Source organism: Pongo pygmaeus, chromosome 3 (assembly GCF_028885625.2).
Source record: "Pongo pygmaeus isolate AG05252 chromosome 3, NHGRI_mPonPyg2-v2.0_pri, whole genome shotgun sequence".
NCBI classification, from domain to species: Eukaryota; Metazoa; Chordata; class Mammalia; order Primates; family Hominidae; genus Pongo; species Pongo pygmaeus.
In genome coordinates this window covers 177,683,067-177,701,430 of record NC_072376.2, presented here as the reverse complement: position 1 = coordinate 177,701,430, position 18,364 = coordinate 177,683,067, and the positions used below count along the sequence as shown (strand labels likewise).

General features: G+C 36.5%; 1 pseudogene; it reads right to left on the bottom strand.

Moving 5' to 3' along the window:
* Positions 1–17,948, bottom strand: part of LOC129034626 (syncytin-1-like) — a 74,442-nt pseudogene extending 56,494 nt beyond the window's left edge.
* Positions 17,949–18,364: the final 416 nt, after the last annotated feature.

The following is an 18,364-nucleotide window of genomic DNA, read 5'->3' as shown; positions in this document are numbered from 1 at the left end:
TGACTTGATACCCCATATGCTAACTCAGGTCTGCTCAGTTGTTCTGACCTCCCTCGAGCTCTTCTATTTTCTAAATTCCTCACCTGCTGACCCCTCCCACACACTCTCTATACCTTGGACCAGGACACCTAAACTGCCTGCCATTTCACAAACACACCAAGGGATTGTTTTTGTTTTTGTTTGAGACAGGGTGTCACTCTGTCACCCATGCTGGAGTGCAGTGGCAGGATCATGTCTCATGGCAGCCTCAACCTCCCAGGCCCAAGCAAACCTCCCACCTCAGCCTCCCAAGTAGCTTGGGACTACAGCCATGTGCCACCACAATGTGGTCTTTTTTTTTTTTTGTAGAGATAGATCTCTCCATGTTGCCCAGGCTGTTCTCAAACTTCTGGTCTCAAGTGATCCTCCAGCCTCAGCCTCGGATTACAGGCATGAGCCACCACACCTGGCCTACACCATTTTTTTTTATTCCTCGCTACTTCTATATATGTATCCGTTTTTATTTGAGTTGATCTCTTTCATTCATTTCTATCAGATTTTTCTAACCTCCCCACATACACGCATGTGCAGACACACACACACACACACACGCACACCATACTCTTTCTCATCAAAATCAGTCAAATATCTTCGTTTTTGGAAATCAACCCTGGCTATGACTTCTCTGGTCCCTTTTAAAGTATCATCACCAAACCTTTTGCACACACTTCTATGAAAGTACATATTTGCAGTCTTTTGCAGTTCTCTTTATATATATTTGTTTCTTTATTACATTGTTGCTTGGGGGCAACAGTTATGCTCTATTTATCGTTAAATACTCATTGCCTATCACAGAAAGTATGCAACACATGTTTGTTGTTTGGAAAAACCCACATAATCACTAAGTCAATATGTCACTAAGTCACATAATCACTACTAAATCACTAAGTCACTATGTCAATAGGCACTGGCTTCCCGTCCATCCTATGAAAAGAAAGCCTGTGTGAAATAGTAAAAACTTACCAGTAGGAGGGATTGGGAACACCTGAGTCTTAAATCTTGCTCTTATAGAAAAGTTGCTGGTTTGCCCTTGGGTTTCTCCCTTACTTCTCTGTGCCCATGTTTCTTTAACCATCATACAAAGAGAGTAAACCAGCTTTTTGAGGATTTTACTTAAATGCTTAACTATATTCATGCTTAGTTGGTTTATGGCTGTTTGGATGTTTCCGCACGATGCCAAATAAATGAATGAAAAATAAAAACTCAATTGCCTAGAGCTCTAATACCTGATGCCAGAAAATTCCAATGGGGACATGATAATGTGTGAAATGTATATGTAAAATATCTTGTTTTGCATAATTTATAAAATTAATAGTTTCAACACATTGTCAGATGCATTGTTTCATTTTAATTATCACAATATTCTTGAATTATTATTTTCTTCCTATAGATGAGGTATCTGAATCTTAGAGATGTTAAGAAATTTGCTCAAGATTACAAAGGTAATGAAAAATAGCTAGAATGAAAGTAGAATCTTCTAGAAAGATTCTATTTTCAAAGGCATCAGTTATAATCAAGATATTCAATCAAGAGATTAATTTTTTTCCTTTTTAGGAGTAATATGGAATCAAAATAGTAAGAACTATAGTCTTCATCATAGTCAGCCTCATCAGGATATTACTTTTGAATGTTTAAAATGAAGAAGGAAAGGACAAGGCAGAGAGAGAGAGGAAGAAACAGAATATTTTAAATTATTAGGTAAAACATAGTTGAATACATATTAGAGTAAAACGTTATTTTTTAGAAAATTAAAATGTTATTTTTTCCAAAATTCACATCTAGGCAGCTTGTTCAAAACTTAAATGTCAACAATTTTATTTTTTATTCATACATAATTTGTGCATGCCAAAGTTCTCCTACATTATTTTCTAGTCCATTGGCAATTGCTCCTCTTCCAAGTGGTCAAGTTCATTTATTTTTGGTTATCACAATCTGTTCATATTTTTCTAATTCATCCTTTTATTAAATGAGAAAAGCTGTCAAATAAATCTATTTAGAAAATGAGCAGCTAGTCCAAAAAAAAAAAAAGCATCTGTAATGCTTCATAATACTTTTTAAAAGTGTTTTTATGGCCTGCTATTCATCAAAGTGCTGTTTCAGTTTACTAATTTGAACACGAGACAATACATCACTTTTATCAATTTTAAAACATGTATTTTCGGGAGGCTGAGGCAGGAGAATCACTTGAACTCGGGAAGTGGAGGTTGCAGTGAGCCAAGATCACGCCACTGTACAGCAGCCCAGGCAACAGAGTGAGACTCTGTCTCAAAAAAAAAAAAAAAAAAAAATACCTACCAAAAACCATGTATTTTCATAACGCAAACATCATTCTTCTGATTAGTTCTGGGAAAGAAAATATCACCTTATGGGGAAAAAGAAGTGAAGAGAATCCAAAATGACTATTTAATGAGTCAATGTCTACAAACTTTTAGATGTCTTTCACTGCGGTTCCCTCTTGCCATTTAGCACTCATTTAATTTTCCTTTGTTTCCCTGGTTTCTGTTTATGAATTTATTTTTGCAAATGTTTTCTGTAGGTATTCTGGGGACCTAAATTATATGAATAGAACTTCTTTAAGTAAATATAATCTTTCCATACTTAAAATCTTAGCTAATACCACCACGGCACATGTATACCTATGTAACAAACCTGTACGTTTTCACTTGTATCCCAGAACTTAAAGAAAAATTAAAACTCATAGATTATAAAATATAATTCCTTGAAGATATATGGTCCTTTACAGAAAAAAATGGACATTTACACAGGTTCTCTGTTTGATCTCACTTGGAAATTAGTATTTATTGCCTTTTTACAGATAAAAAGAATCTAAGAACGTAAATGAGTCAAAGAGCTTGAGGATACAGTAAAAGAGAAAAAATGCTGGAGAGGTGCCTAAGGGCACAGCACCAAGTTCATAAGCAGAGGGAGGGACCTGCCATCCTCTGAGCCTAGAGGGAAAAGGAAAGGATAGGTGCAGATGCAGGTGAGTGAGGTAACTCCCATCTGGTGTCCTCCCATGGAAAGATCATCTGACAAGAATGAGGAAGAGTGGGCTTGACAGACATCAGGGAGAAGGGTGGCCAAGGCACTGAATAGCCACTATTGGAAATCAGAGGAGAACTGTCAAGCAAACTGTCAGTAAAGCATTTATTCATTTCACTTATCCATGTGCTATAACCAACCAATACGTTGTTACTATTATTAAACAAGTTATCTTTTACATCAATTAAAAATACAAAAAATAAAAATATTTATTTTACCTTAAAAAACAGTTAGATCGGCCCATTCACTTGCTGCAACAGGATTTGATCTGTATTTTAAAAATACAATGAGAGCTTCCACCACCCAGATTTTCATTAAAGAGGCAAGGCTGAAAACAGGTGCCCACTGAAAAAAAGTGAAGAAAGAAGCTTAAATAGTTCTTACAGTAATGTGTGATACATCAAATATTTTAACTCACGTCTCCAAGTTTCTTATTTTTAGGACTAATTCTTTTATTTCTACTTTGTATTATGAAATATTTCAATCATATAGAAAACTATAAAATAATATATGCAAATTCAACAACAGCTTTGTCAATCTTCATATTTTACCATATTTGCCTCAGAGTCTTTTTAAGAAATTAGATGGGCCCGGTGCGGTGGCTGACACCTGTAATCCCAGCACTTTGGGAGGCCGAGGCGGGCGGATCACGAGGTCAGGAGATCGAGACCATCCTGGCTAACACGGTGAAACCCCGTCTCTACTAAAAATATAAAAAATTAGCCCGGCGTGGTGGCGAGCACCTGTAGTCCCAGCTACTTGGGAGGCTGAGTCAGGAGAATGGTGTGAAGCCAGGAGGCAGAGCTTGCAGTGAGCCGAGGTCGTGCCACTGCACTCCGTCCTGGGTGACAGAGCGAGACTCCATCTCAAAAAAAAAAAAAAAAAAAAAGAAAGAAGAAAGAAATTAGATGTATCGGATACAATTAAACCCCATATAAATCTGTATTCCATTCCCTTCTTTTCCTGCTCAGACAAAACTTCTATTCTGAATTTGGTATTTATCATTTGTGCACATAATTTTATGGTTGTGTTACATATATGCATATCAATAAACTATTTTGTTTTGCTAGGCATGTCTTTCGATTCTATAATGGCATCAAACTGTACTTTTATTCTTCAACTTGCATTCTTTATTCTCTATATTCTTTATGAGCATCATCCATATTGATGTATGTGATAGTATCCATTCACTTTAACTGCTAAATAGAATTCTACTGTATGAAAATACTACAATTTATCTATTATTCAGTTGATGAATAAGTTGCTTCCAGTCTTTCTCACTTAAAACCAGTGCTTCAGTGAAAATTATTGCCATGTATTTCCTTATGCATATATACCTAGAAGTAAAATTTCTGGTTCAAAGTCTTGAGCATCTTGAAAATATGGTCAAGTTATTTTTCAAAATGGTTGTACTAAGTTTCACTTCCACCTTCAGTGCTATGTATGAGAGTTCCTATTCCACCACATCTTTAAAAGCATTTAGTATTTTCAGACTAAAAAAAAAATCCAACCTGATGAGTGTGACATGATATTTGTGTTTTAATTTGTGTTTTCTTAATAATCATATAATTTAGATTTTTATTGCCAATTTGAACTTACTCATCTATGAATTATAAATTAATTTCACATATTTTATTTTTCTTAACATATAATTCTTTATACATTCTAGATACAAATCCTTTTATGGAAATATTTTTTCCCAAGATATAACTTATTTTTGATTATAGTATCTTCTGAAATGCAGAAATTTATAATTTTAATATAAACCTAATTATCAGTTCATTTAACCTTTGGTTTGTGCTTTTTGCATCTTATTTAAGAGAGGTTACTTTATGTTGAAATCATAATGATTTTCTTCAATATTTTTGCTAAATATTTTAAAGGGCTGCTTTTTCACATTTAGGTCTTTAATCTACCTGAAATGAATTTATGTGTACTATGAGATAGGGATTTAATTTTATTGTCCCAATTGTACCAGCACCATGTGTTTCATAGGCCATTTGTCCTCCATGGATTTGTAATAACACCTTTATAATTTATGAAGCTTCTTCAAAAGATGGTGTCTCAGCTGGATGTGATGGCTCATGCCTGTAATACTAGCACTGTGGGAAGCCAAGGCAGGTGGATCACCTGAGGTCAGGAGTTCAAGACAAGCCTGGCCAACATGGTGAAACCCCATCTCTACTAAAAATACAAAAATTAGTTGGGTGTGGTGGTGGTGCCTGTAATCCTGGCTACTCGGGAGGCTGAGGTAGGAAGACTGCTTGAACCCAGGAGATGGAGGTTGCAGTGAGCCAAGATCATGCCACTGCACTCCAGTCTGGGAGACAGAGCAAGATTCCATGTCAAAAAAAAAAAAAAAAAAAATGTGTTTCATTCTTAGGTATCAGTTGCATGCCTTTAGTTTGGTATTCATACTCTGCATCAATTTTTCCCTTTTTATATTTTTACAACTTTATCAGAAGTCTTCATATTGCTAAGGTGAATTTATACCATTTGTAATCCTTAAATTTTTATGGTTATTCTTAATCCTTTAATGACACATGAAAATTTTTGAATCAGCTTTTCAATTTCAATTTGGTAATAAAACTACCAAACTCTATTGAGATTTTAAGTCAGATTGCATTAAAACAAGATTAATTAACAGCTAAGTTACATACTTGTTATTTTCAAATTTCCAATTTAAAACTACATATTTCCCTTTTTATAATCGAAAACAACATTTGTTGGATTTTAGCTTGGTGTCTACTTTTCTGTCTTTTAAATACTACGTTTAAAAACTATATTTTAAAGTGTTGCCAATGTATAAAATTGCAATTAACGTTTGTGTATTTACTGTGCTATTGTCTTAGGTAGTTTTAATACTTTGCCTGTACATTCTCTTGGATTTTCTACATAGACCATCTTTTTATCTGTAAGTAGAGAGCTATATTTACTTTTTAAAGAAAATTACACCTTTATTTCTTGTTCCTAACTGACTGAGCTGGTTACAACTTCCAGCACAATTTGATTAGAGGCACCCTTTTTTGATTCTTGACATGAATTGGAATATTCCTAATGATAAATATCAAGTTTAGTCTTGATATTTGGTAGAAATACAGGTTATTCCTATTTTTAGTTCTAGTTTTCTGTGAGTTTACATTTTGAATTGCAGTAGAAAATTTAACAGATGCCTCTTCAGTCTTATATAGTTTTTTTTTCTTTGTATCTTTTGGTTGATTATATTAACAGATTTTCTAATATTAAAAATATCTTATTTTCCTGGTGTAAATCCAGTTTGCTAAAGATACTTACAGTCTTTAATACAAACACTGTAATATAAAATAAGTTGCTTGATTTTGTTTCCTAATATTTGTGAGAAAATAAAATGCATTTTCTCATAAATATTTTTCTTGTATTCTTTCTGATTTTTTTGTATCAAAATTATATTCTCTCATAAAATGAGTTGAGAATAATTCTTTCATTTTTTAGTCTCAGGAAGAGTTTCCTAAAGATAATCTGCTCCTTCAATGTCATTTACTAAAACATCTAGATCTGACTTTTGCTTAAAGATGGGTTGGAGATGCATATTTGCCTCTGCGCCTTCCCAAAATGAAGGGATTTATAAAGCTGAAAAATAGTTGGGCAAGTGATAATTGTCAGATGGATTGAGTAATCTGAATCCTAAACAGGCTGCAAAAGAAGCCGAGAAGAAACACAATTACCACCTCAGAAGGCAAAACTTTCAGAAAGGGGTGTAACAGGTATATCTAGAATCAGGAGTGAAGGTAGAACTGATAAGTGAAAACACAGAGCTAAAAATAGCTGTGAAATCTAAAAGTTGATTAAGAAAAATTAAACTACAAAATGGTTTCTCCCATGCCAGCAGAAGACTGGAAATTTATTATTTAAAGAGAATAAAACCAAAGGTGGGAAACTATGTAAAAAACAGAGGCATTTAATTGAAAAGTTATGTAAGAAATATGGTAGCCACAGTATTTTGCATGAATCACTCTATGAATTTTGGCACTAAGGATTCTACACTCCAGGAAGGAGATTGATTACAAGAGGCTTGTCTATAGTGTTGCCAAATAAAATTTGAATTTCATATATAGAATAAATACTTTTTAGTATAAGTATGTCCCCATTTAATCCATTTAATAATTGGATCACACTTATCCTAAAAAAATTCTCTTTGTTTTTCTGAAAATATAGTTTAATTGGGCATCCTTATATTTTTATTTGCTACATCTGGCAACCCTACTTGTTTGGAGAATCTGACCAGCCTATGAAAAAGTACGCAAAGATAATGACGTTAGGTGTCCCACAAACTGTCTATATTTAAAATGCCCCATATATGTGCAAAGAGCTTCCCATCAGCTTTTTAATGTCCCACTTTCTTTTTTATCAGCACTCAATAAATAAAAGTCTCTTTATTCACCAAAGAAACCATTAATACTTTGATTAATACAACACAAGTTTCACTTGGTGGTTAGTGTACACCATATAGAGCCCATGTCTGTAAATATCAATGCCTTGTGCTCTTGTTTCTTCAACATGAAAATTTAGTATTTTCTTTTTTTATTCTCCAAGTTACACTTAAGTTACCTACTTTACTTTTTATTTAGTTTTTCAACTTTTTAGAAAGTATGCAGGTTTGTTACAAAGGAAGATTGTGTCATGTTGAGGTCTGGAATACAAATGAACTCATCACCCAGGCAGTGAGCTTAGTACTCAATAGGTGGTTTCTTTCAACCCTTGCCTGCTCCCCTTTTGTATTCCCCAGTGTCTACTGCTCCTATTTTTATGACTATGTGTACCCAATATTTAGCTCACACTTGTAAGTGAGAACATGTGGCATTTGGTTTTCTGTTTTGGTGTTAGTTTGCTTAGGATAATGGTTTCCAGCTACATCCATTTTACCATAAAAGACATGATTTCATTCTGTTTCATAGCTGTGTAATATTCCATGGTATATATGTACCACATTTTCTTTATCCAATCCTCTGTAGATAGGCATCTTGGTTGATTCCATGTCTCCGCTATTGTGAAGAGTGCTGCGATGAACATACAAGTGCATGTGTCTTTTTGGTAGAACAATTTATTTTTCTTTGGGTATATACCCAGTAGTGGGATGGCTGAATCAAGTGGTAGTCCAATTCTGTTTTTTTGGAAATCTCTAAACTGCTCTACACAGTGGCTGAACTAATTTACACCAATGGTATATATGTGTTTCTTTTTCTCTGCAGCCTCACCAACATCTGTTATATTTTGATTTTTTAACAAAACCTTCTCTGATTGGTGTGAGGTAATATATCGTGGATTTGATTTGCATTTCTCTGATGATTACTGATGTTGAGTACTTTTTCAAATGTTTGTTGGTTGCTTATATGTCTTCTTTTGAGAAGTATCTGTTCATGTCCTTTGCCCATTTTTTAATAAGGTTATTTGCATTTTGCTTGTTGATTTAAGTTCCTTATAAATTCTGCATATTAGACCTTTATTGGATGCATAGTTTGTGAATATTTCTCCCATTCTGTAGGCTGTCTGTTTACTCTGTTGATAGTTTCTCTTGCTGTGCAGAAGCTCTTTAGTTTAATTAGGTCCCCCTTATCAATTTTTGGTTGCAATTGCTTTTGAGGACTTAGCCATGAATTTTTTGCCAAGGCCTATATCAAGAAGGGTATTTCTTAGATTTCCTTCTAGGATTTGTATAGTCTGATGTCTTACATTTAAGTCTTTAATTCATCTTGAGTTAATTTTTTTTATATGGTGATAGATAGGAGTCCAGTTCATTTTTTTCTGTATATGGCTAGCCAGTTATCCCAGCACCATTTATTGAACAGGAAGTCCTTTCCCTACTGCTTATTTTTGTAAAGATTGTCAAAGATTTCAGTTGGTTGTAGGTGGGTAGCTTTATTTCTGAGTCTTCTATTCTGTTCCATTGGTCTATGTGTCTCTTTTGTACCAATACCATGCTGTTTTGGTTATCGTAGCTTTGTAGTATAGTTTGAAGTCTGATAGTGTGAAGTCTCTGGCTTTTGTTTGTTTGTTTGTTTTTGTTTTTTATTTTTTGGCTTAGGATTGCTTTGGCTATTCAGGTTCTCTTTAGGTTCCACATGAATTTTAGAATGATTTTTTAATTCTGCGAAAAATGATGGTAGTTTGATAGGAATGGTGTTGAATCTGTAAATTGCTTTGGGCAGTATGGCCATTTTAATGATGTTGATTATTCTTATCTATGAGCGTGAGATTTTTTTCATTTATTTGTGTCACCTCTAATTTCTTTCAGCAGTTTTTTTTGGTAAATCTCCTTGTAGAGATCTTTCACCTCCTTCATTAACTGTGTTCCTAGGTATTTTATTCTTTTTGTGGCTATTATAAATGGGACTGCATTCTTTGGAAGTCCATTATTTTCCACAATATATATATTTTAATCTAAAAAACAAGAACTGTTTTTATTTCTTGAGGATCTACTGTACTTGATCTTCCTCCATTAAACTATAAAATTAACAAAAATAATGAATTACTTCCTTTGTATCCTTACTATTTAGCACAGAGTATATAGTAGGTAGATTTTCAATAAAAGTTTAATAAATGAATTAAATCTCAATAAAAATTTGTTAAGCAAATTGTACCTTAGTGCAATTCCTATGCAAGAAATTTAAATATCTAAAAGACAAATTCTAAGTGAGGCTCTGAGTCATGTATTTGTTTTTTTTAAAAAGCATATTTATTTTAATATTTAGTTTTATTTTAAAATTAGAGCTATTGGACTTTTTTTTGTTACTTAACACTTACTATAAGAGGTGAGACAAATATGAATTATGTATTAAATACTGACAGTGAGTAAAATTATTGTACCATGCATTTATAAAAGCCATGGTTTTAAAAATTATTTATCTTTTCATTTGACATGTAATTATACATACTTATGGAATACAATTTTTTCCACACATATCTATGTCATATAATGATCATATCAGGGTAGCTAGCATATCCCTTGCCTCATGCATTTATTTCCTTGTGGTAGGAATATTCCAAAGCTCTTCTTCTCACTATTTTGTAATATACAATATTTTACAGTTAACCATAGTCACACTACTGTGCAATAGAAATTTAGAATTTATTCCTTCTATCTAATCATCACTTTGTACCCATTAACCACCCTCTCCCCATCCTCCTCTTGCCTCTCTCCAGTTTCTGATAATCATTGTCTTACTCTCTGCTTCTATGATATCAATTTTTTGTTTAGATTCTGAGTGATATCATGCAGTATTTGTCTTTCTATGTCTAGTTTACTTCACTTAACATGATATCCTCAAATATATTAAAAAGGAAAGAAAAAAATTTCCTTGAAACAAACAAGAATGAAACACATCATACCAAAACCTACAGGATACAGCAAGAGCATTTCCAAGAGAAAAGTTTATAGCAATAAACGCCTACATCAGAAAAGAAGAAAGATTTTTTTAATAAATAACCTAACAATTCATCTTAATGAACTAGAAAAATAAGAAAAAACTAAATCCAAAATTGGTAGAAAGAAACAAATATTGCAGCTCAGGGCAGAAATAAACAAAATAGAGACTAAAAAACAACACAAAACCAAACAACAATTCAAGGTTGGCAAAAAGAGAAGTTAATTTTTAAAAAAGATAACCACTTTTTTTTTTTATAAAAAAACCTTTAGCTAAACTACAAAAAAAGAGAAAAGACTCAAAATCAGAGGTGTAGAAAGAGACATTAAAACTGATACCACAGATATACAAGGGATCATAAGAGACTACTATGAACAGCTATATACCAAAAAGTTTGATAACATGAAAGAAATTGATAAGCTCCTGGACATATGCAACCTACCAAGCTTAAATTATGAAGAAATAGAAAATTTGAGCAGACCAATAATAAGTGAGGAAATTGAATCAGTAATAAAAATCTTCCATCAAAGAAAAACCCAGGAATGGCTTCACTGCTGAACTCTACCAAACATTTAAAAAGAAGAACTAATACCAAGTCTCCTCAAAGTACTCCATAAAAATCAAAGAAAACAGAATATTTCTAAACTATTTTTAGTAAGCCAGCATAAAAGCTGTGTTTAATAGTAAAAAGTTCTAGTTATACAACTTAACTGAATAGTAAAACATTCCACTTTTACTACTTACTTCTAGTTAAAACACATTCTAATTTTGACATAATTTACTTTCTCACTCAATTACTACTATCCACAACACATTTTTTTTTTCAAATTGTAAGACTTTATCACTTTGGAAGTATAACTTAACTGTACTCTTTAAGAGTTTCTTAAATGTAATTTGAAATTTTAATTTTCACCTTGTTCAATTTCAAAATGTGATATAATTACCACGAGTTAAAACGAATAATGGTAATAGAAATAAACAGAAATTTTAATTATTTTATATTTCTACTAAGCATAAATAAGAATAAACTGGTTCTAAAATACTACAATGTTTGACATCTTTACTGCCATCTTTAATCCTAGTTTTACTCTTCTTAAGAAGTCTAAGAAAATGGCAGTGTTTATAAGTACAGAAATGGCTATATGCAGTAGGTGGTATTCTACATAGTCAAAAGAACTCCTTATAATATTAGGTTAAAATGCAGAATGTTGGATAATTACTAGCATCTCAAAAGCTAAAATTAGAAAAGTGCAGAAAATACAAGTGGTTAATATTATTTTGCTTTGAGAAAGCCAGAAATAATTCTATTATAAGAAATAAGCAATAATGGTAAAAGATGTGACTAATACACTGTACTTCTTTGAGCTAAAGGACAATTTTCATCTCAGAGGAGATAATTCTGACTTTTACATTCTTAAATTTCCTTTGTCCAGAACAGGATCTTATTTTAAGCCATTATTTAAATAGAGTTAACAATCCAAAGTCATATTTCTCCACAGGAAGTTTTCATTTTAATGCATACACTGCAAAATGGCAAATGACTACTTCATTTATAAAAAACTGATAGCATAACAAATGCTAATTTAAAATAACTGTCAAGAGACATCAATAAATTTTCTGCTGCAAAGACTGGAAGTTACTACAATACTGAGGTAAGAACTAGCATGATTCTTCATTATGGTTAGACTGCTTTTATTAAATAATACTGTCATAATATCCAAGGAAGAAGCTTTAGTGGGTCCTTCTAAAGCTACATAATTTTACACAGCCTGTTCATTCCTTTAATCCTTTTTTCAGTTGTTTCCCTTATGTAATATATATTTTCTCAATGTTTTTTCTTCTTTTGTTCCTTTCCTCTGGCCTCAATCATCCTGGCCAATTTCCAGGACAGTATGGACTTGCTTGAGCAGTAGTAGAACAAGGGCCAAAGAATTGCTATAAAGAAGCCACAGGGGTCCCTTGCAGTTCATTCCACAACATTCTCAACCCAAGCCTTTATATCAAACATCTTTGCAGCAGTCTTAGGAAAGCTTATGCTTGAGTAGTGATAACTTTGTCCTGGATTTATTAATGAGCCATCACAATTTCACATGACCTTTGGTTGTCTTCTTTTTTAGTTCTACCATACATTTTGTCTTTTTTTCTGATTTTTTTATTGACAAAAATCATATATCACATATATTTATAGGATACAGTGTGATGTTTTGATATATGCGTATATTGTGGAATGGCTAAACCAAGCAGTTAACATATTCATTACCACACCTACTTACGTTTTGTGTTGAGAACATTTAAAATCTACTCTCAGCAATTTTCAAGTATACAAGGCATTGTTATTAGCTATGATCATCATTTGTAAATAGATCTCATGAACTTATTCCTCCAATCTAGCTGAAACTTCCTGTCCTTTTGTTACCCGAATGCCAGGTGTTCCATCTAGGTTCAGTTGCTCATGGCACAGAAAGCCAGTCACTGAGAAGAGCATTGCCAAGGAAGAAGGCTTTTTTTATTCAGGTGCTGTCAGCCAGGGATGTATCTGTCTCTGCCAACTGACTCAAATTGGGGGTTTCTATAGCATGGGAGGAATGTAGCTACGTGTGGGAAAACAGGAAATAGGAAGGGGTAAGGAAGCAATCATAACACATAAGAGGTATGGAGTCTCACTGTCTGAATATGGTTTTCTGGTGAGTTTCAGTTCCTTGCCAGAGGGTGGATTTCCTTAGGAAGGAATTCAGGTAAGACAAATGTTAAGCTTCAAGTTCTGAGTCCAGGGAGGGTTAATTTCTGTTTATTCAAAAAACCCTAAACATCAATTCTATGGGACAATTGGGCTGGTTTCACCCTTCCACTCTGCTTCTGTGAGTTCTGCTTTTTTAGATTTCACATATAAGTGAGATCCTGTGGTATTTTTCTTTCAGTACATGGCTTATTTCACTTGGCATAATCGCCTGAGACGTTTCCTTCCCAAGGGTCCCCCAGGCTTGATCCCCCAACCAGACCTGCCCAGCACGGGAAGCTGCAGCTGATGGCCCCATCCGCACTTCCTTTTTTGTCTTTCCCTCCTTTCTTATGTGTTTCCGCCTTGCTCGCTCTTCTTTCCTTACCCTAGAGGCCAGCCCATGGGAGCCTCGTTAACTCCTGAACCTCAGCCTGGGCAAGCGCTGGTGTGTCCTGCTGCTGGGGCACAGAGGGGAGGGTGCCTGGGAATCCTGGGTTGTTCCCACCACACTTTGCACCGCCTTTATTGGGTCTGGTCAAACCACTGCCATGGCCACTACCAGCCTCCCCTACATCGTGCCCTTAAGGAGGGCACAGACCCCCACTCCCAACTCACAGAGCCATTATTTCTTATTCCAGCTACTGTAGCCCAGAGATATTTAATAATGAGAGACTAAAATTTCTTTTGTTGGCTTTCTTTAAAATCCTAAAACAACAGTTCCTTAAAGAATTTGTCCAGAAAAGACTGACCATGTCATTTTCAGGTAAGATTCTAGACCCCAGATTGAGCAGTCCCAGGACAAATTCATTATTATAATATGTTCCAGTAGGATTGCGTTCTCTTTGGGCCAACAAATATTAAGCATTGAATTAGCCATGATTTCTATGATCCAGGTATTTACTAAGCTGTATTAGAAAGCAGAGACTGATACAATTTCCTTGTTGCAAGCATCAGGCAATTTAAATTCATTTCAGAAATCTTGAAGCTGTGTCAGATAGTTGGTGTTGAAAATGTGTGTTGTCCATGATGGTGGTGATGTTTCTTACCGTGAAAAACATTTTTCAGATGTTAATCGCTGGCCCTACGTTCTCTTCAATCTCTCTTAGCACCTCAGTTTACTCACAGCTACAAGTGCGGTTTCTCACTATCTGAGGAAAACAGCGACACCAGGACCCAGAGTCCATATTAAATCACCTTTTCTTGTCCTTGGAGGCCAGTGGGATTTTCTCAGTACTGTTCTTCCAAAAACATTTTGATTGTACCATCAAGCATTTACTATAGAAAATGCTCTTTGCAAAAACCAAACCATGAACCACAAGTCCTGCTTCTGTCTGCCTATTCTACCCAGTTCTCCCTAAGTTTGGCACTCCTATGCCATCTTTTATGCGGTAATCCCCTAGTTTTAAATAAACAATAATCGAAGATGTTTTATTTCAGTGTAAGTGTATTGAGTGAAAGACAAAGCAGCAAGACAACATAGCTCTTACTGCATTTGGTATTTATCTGGGCACTTCGTTATGAAGACTTTTAGATAATTACCAGGACATTGGTACAATGTGATTTTTTTTTTTTTTTTTTTTTTTTGTGAGCAATAAAGCTGTTTATTTCACCTGGGTGCAGGTGGGCTGAGTCCGAAAAGAGAGTCAGCGAAGGGAGATAAGGGTGGGGCCGTTTTATAGGATTTGGGTAGGTAAAGGAAAATTACAGTCAAAGGGGGTTTGTTCTCTGGTGGGCAGGAGTGGGGGTCGCAAGGTGCTCAGTGGGGGAGATTTTTGAGCCAGGATGAGCCAGGAAAAGGACTTTCACAAGGTAATGTTATCACTTAAGGCAAGGACCGGCCATTTACCCTTCTTTTGTGGTGGAATGTCATCAGTTAAGGTGGGGCAGGGCATATTCACTTCTTTTGTGATTCTTCAGTTACTTCAGGCCATCTGGGCATATACGTGCAAGTCACAGGGGATGCGATGGCTTGGCTTGGGCTCAGAGGCCTGACATTCCTGCCTTCTTATATTAATAAGAAAAATAAAACAAAATAGTGTTGAAGTGTTGGGGCGGTGAAAATTTTTGGGGGGTGGTATGGAGAAGGAACGGGTGATGTTTCTCAGGGCTGCTTCAAGCGGGATTAGGGGTGGCATGGGAACCTAGAGTGGGAGAGATTATGCTGAAGGGAGGTCTTGTGGTAAGGGGTGATATTGTGGGGATGTTAGAAGAAACATTTGTCGTATAGAATGATTGGTGATGGCCTGGATACGGTTTTGGATGAATTGAAAAACTAAATGGAATAAGAGAAGAAGAAAAACAGGTACAAAAGGACTAAGAATTGGGAGGACCTAGGACATCTAATTAGAGAGTGCCTAAGGAGATTCAGCATAATCCTGCCAGCAAAGATTATTTACTTACTTCAAGAGTTAAGAGTGGCAGTTTGGGGATAGCAGGAGGAGATATCAGCTGTGATGGCTTGGAGAAACAGTGTAAACCGGCAGTGTAAACAAGAGCAGGGCACGTACGAGTAGTTGAGAATGGTGAATAGGAGTATGACTAGACAGAAGATAGTGGGGATGATAAGTAATTTGAGGGCACAGTCTAAGTTGGTCTGGTGTCTGGAATGAGACTGGGGCCTAATAAAAAGGAGCGTCTATACAGGAGCTTAAATGGGCTGTACCTTGTAGCATTCTGAGGACAGGTCTGACTTCTGAGAAGGGAAAGTGGTAAAAGTATTGTCCAGTCCTTTTTAAGTTGGTGGCTGAGCTTGGTGAGGTGTGTTTTTAATAGACCATTAGTCCGTCACTGAATACTAAGAGCCTGAAAAAATGCTTGGCTGATTTGACTAATAAAGGCTGGTCTGTTATCAGACTGTATAGAGGTGGGAAGGCTAAACTGAGGAATTATTTCTGACAGAAGGGAAGAAATGACTGCAGTGGCCTTCTCAGACCTTGTAGGAAAAGCCTCTACCTATCTAGTGAAAGTGTCTACTTAGACTAAGAGGTATTTTAGTTTTTGTGACTCAGGGCATGTTGAGTAAAGCTAATTTGCCAGTCCTGGGCAGGGGCAAAACCTCGAGCTTGATGTGTAGGGAAGGGAGGGGGCCTGAATAATCCTTGAGGAGTAGTAGAATAGCAGATAGAATAGCAGATGGAACACTGAGAAGTTATTTCCTTGAGGATAGATTTCCACGATGGAAAGGAAATGAGAGGTTCTAAGAGGCGGGCTAGTGGCTTGTACTATAGCATAGCCTGCCTTTGCTGGTGTGTGGCGATTAGGCCTGGTGGAACCGCCATCAATAAATCAAGCAAGATCAGGGTGAGGAACAGGAAAGAAGGAAATTTGGGGAAATGGGGTGAATATCAGGTGGATCAGAGAGATACAGTCATGGGGGTCAGGTGTGGTATCAGGAATAATGTGGGAGGCTGGATTGAAGTCTGGGCCAGGAACAATGGAAATTGTGGGACTTAACAAAGAGTGAGTACAGCTGAAGGAGCCGGGGAGCAGAAAGTATATGCCTCAGATATGAGGAAGAAAATAGATTTTGGAAGTTATGAGAAATGTAGAGAGTGAGTTGAGCATAGTTTGTGATTTTGAGGGCCTCTAAAATATTAAAGCAGTGGCAGCTGCTGCATGCAGACATGAGGGCTAGGCTAAAACAGTAAGGTCAAGTTGTTTGGACAGAAATGCTACAGGGTGCGGTCTTGGCTCTTGTGTAAGAATTCTGACTGCACTAACCATGCCTAGGAAGGAAAGGAGTTGTTGTTTTGTAAGGGATTGAGGTTTGGGAGATTAATCAGACACTATCAGCAGGGAGAGCACATGTGTTTTTATGAGAATTATGCCGAGATAGGTAACAGATGAGGATGAAATTTGGGCTTGACTGAAGTAATGGGGGCTGTCTGTGAAGACTTGCGGCAGTACAGCCCAGGTAATTTGCTGAGCCTAATGGGTGTCAGGGTCAGTCTAAGTGAAAGCAAAGAGAGGCTGGGATGAAGGGTGCAAAGGAATAGTAAAGAAAGCATGTTTGAGATCCAGAACAGAATAATGTGTAGTAGAGTGAGGTATTGAGGATAGGAGAGTATATGGGTTTGGCACCACAGGGTGGACAGGCAAAACAATTTGGTTGATAAGGTGCAGATTCTGAACTAACTTCTAAGCCTTGTCTGGTTTTAGGACAGGTAAAATGGGGGAATGGTAAGGCGAGTTTATAGGCTTTAAAAGGTCATGCTATAGCAGGCGAGTGATAACAGGCTTTAATCCTTTTAAAGCGTGCTGTGGGATGGGATACTGGCATTGAGCAGGGTAAGGGTGATTAGGTTTTAATGAGATGGTAAGAGATGCATGATCGGTCACCAGGGAAGGAGTAGAGATGTCCCATACTTGTGGGTTAAGGTGGGGGGATATGAGAGGAAGACGCGAAGCAGGCTTTGGGTTAGGGAGAAGGGGGCAATGAGATGTGGCTGTAGTCCAGGAATAGTCAGGGAGGCAGATAATTTGGTTAAAATATCTCGGCCTAATAAGGGAACTGGGCAGGTGGGGATAACTAAAAAAGAGTGCATAAAAGAGTGTTGTCCAAGTTGGCACCAGAGTGGGGGAGTTTTCAGGGGTTTTGAAGCTTGGCCGTCAATACCCACAACAGTTATGGGGGCAAGGGAAACAGGCCTTTGAAAAGAAGGCAATGTGGAGTGGGTAGATCCCATATGGATTAAACAGGGGATGGACTTACCCTCCACTGTGAGAGTTACCCAAAGCTCGGCATCCATGATGGTCCAGGGGGCTTCCGAGGCAATCAGGCAGCATCAATCTTCAGTCGCTAAGCCAAGCAGATCTGGGAAGGAGTCAGTCAGAGAGCCTTGGGCTAGAGCTTTAGGGGCTCTAGGAGTGGATGCTGGGCGAGCTGGGCAGTCTGATTTCCAGTGGGTCCCTGCACAGATGGGACATGGCTTGGGAGGAATCCCAGGCTGCGGGCATTCCTTGGCCCAGTGGCCACATTTCTGGCACTTGAAGCAAGATCCTGATGGAGGAAGTCTTGTAGGAATGCTTGACTGCTGTGGCTTAGGCATTTTGAAGTTCTTGTATGCAGGAGGTGTGGCTGGGTTTTGTCTCACAGCAGAGGCAAGTAATTGTAACTCAGAAATGCGTTGCCGTCTGGCTGCTTCCTCTCTATTATTGTATACCT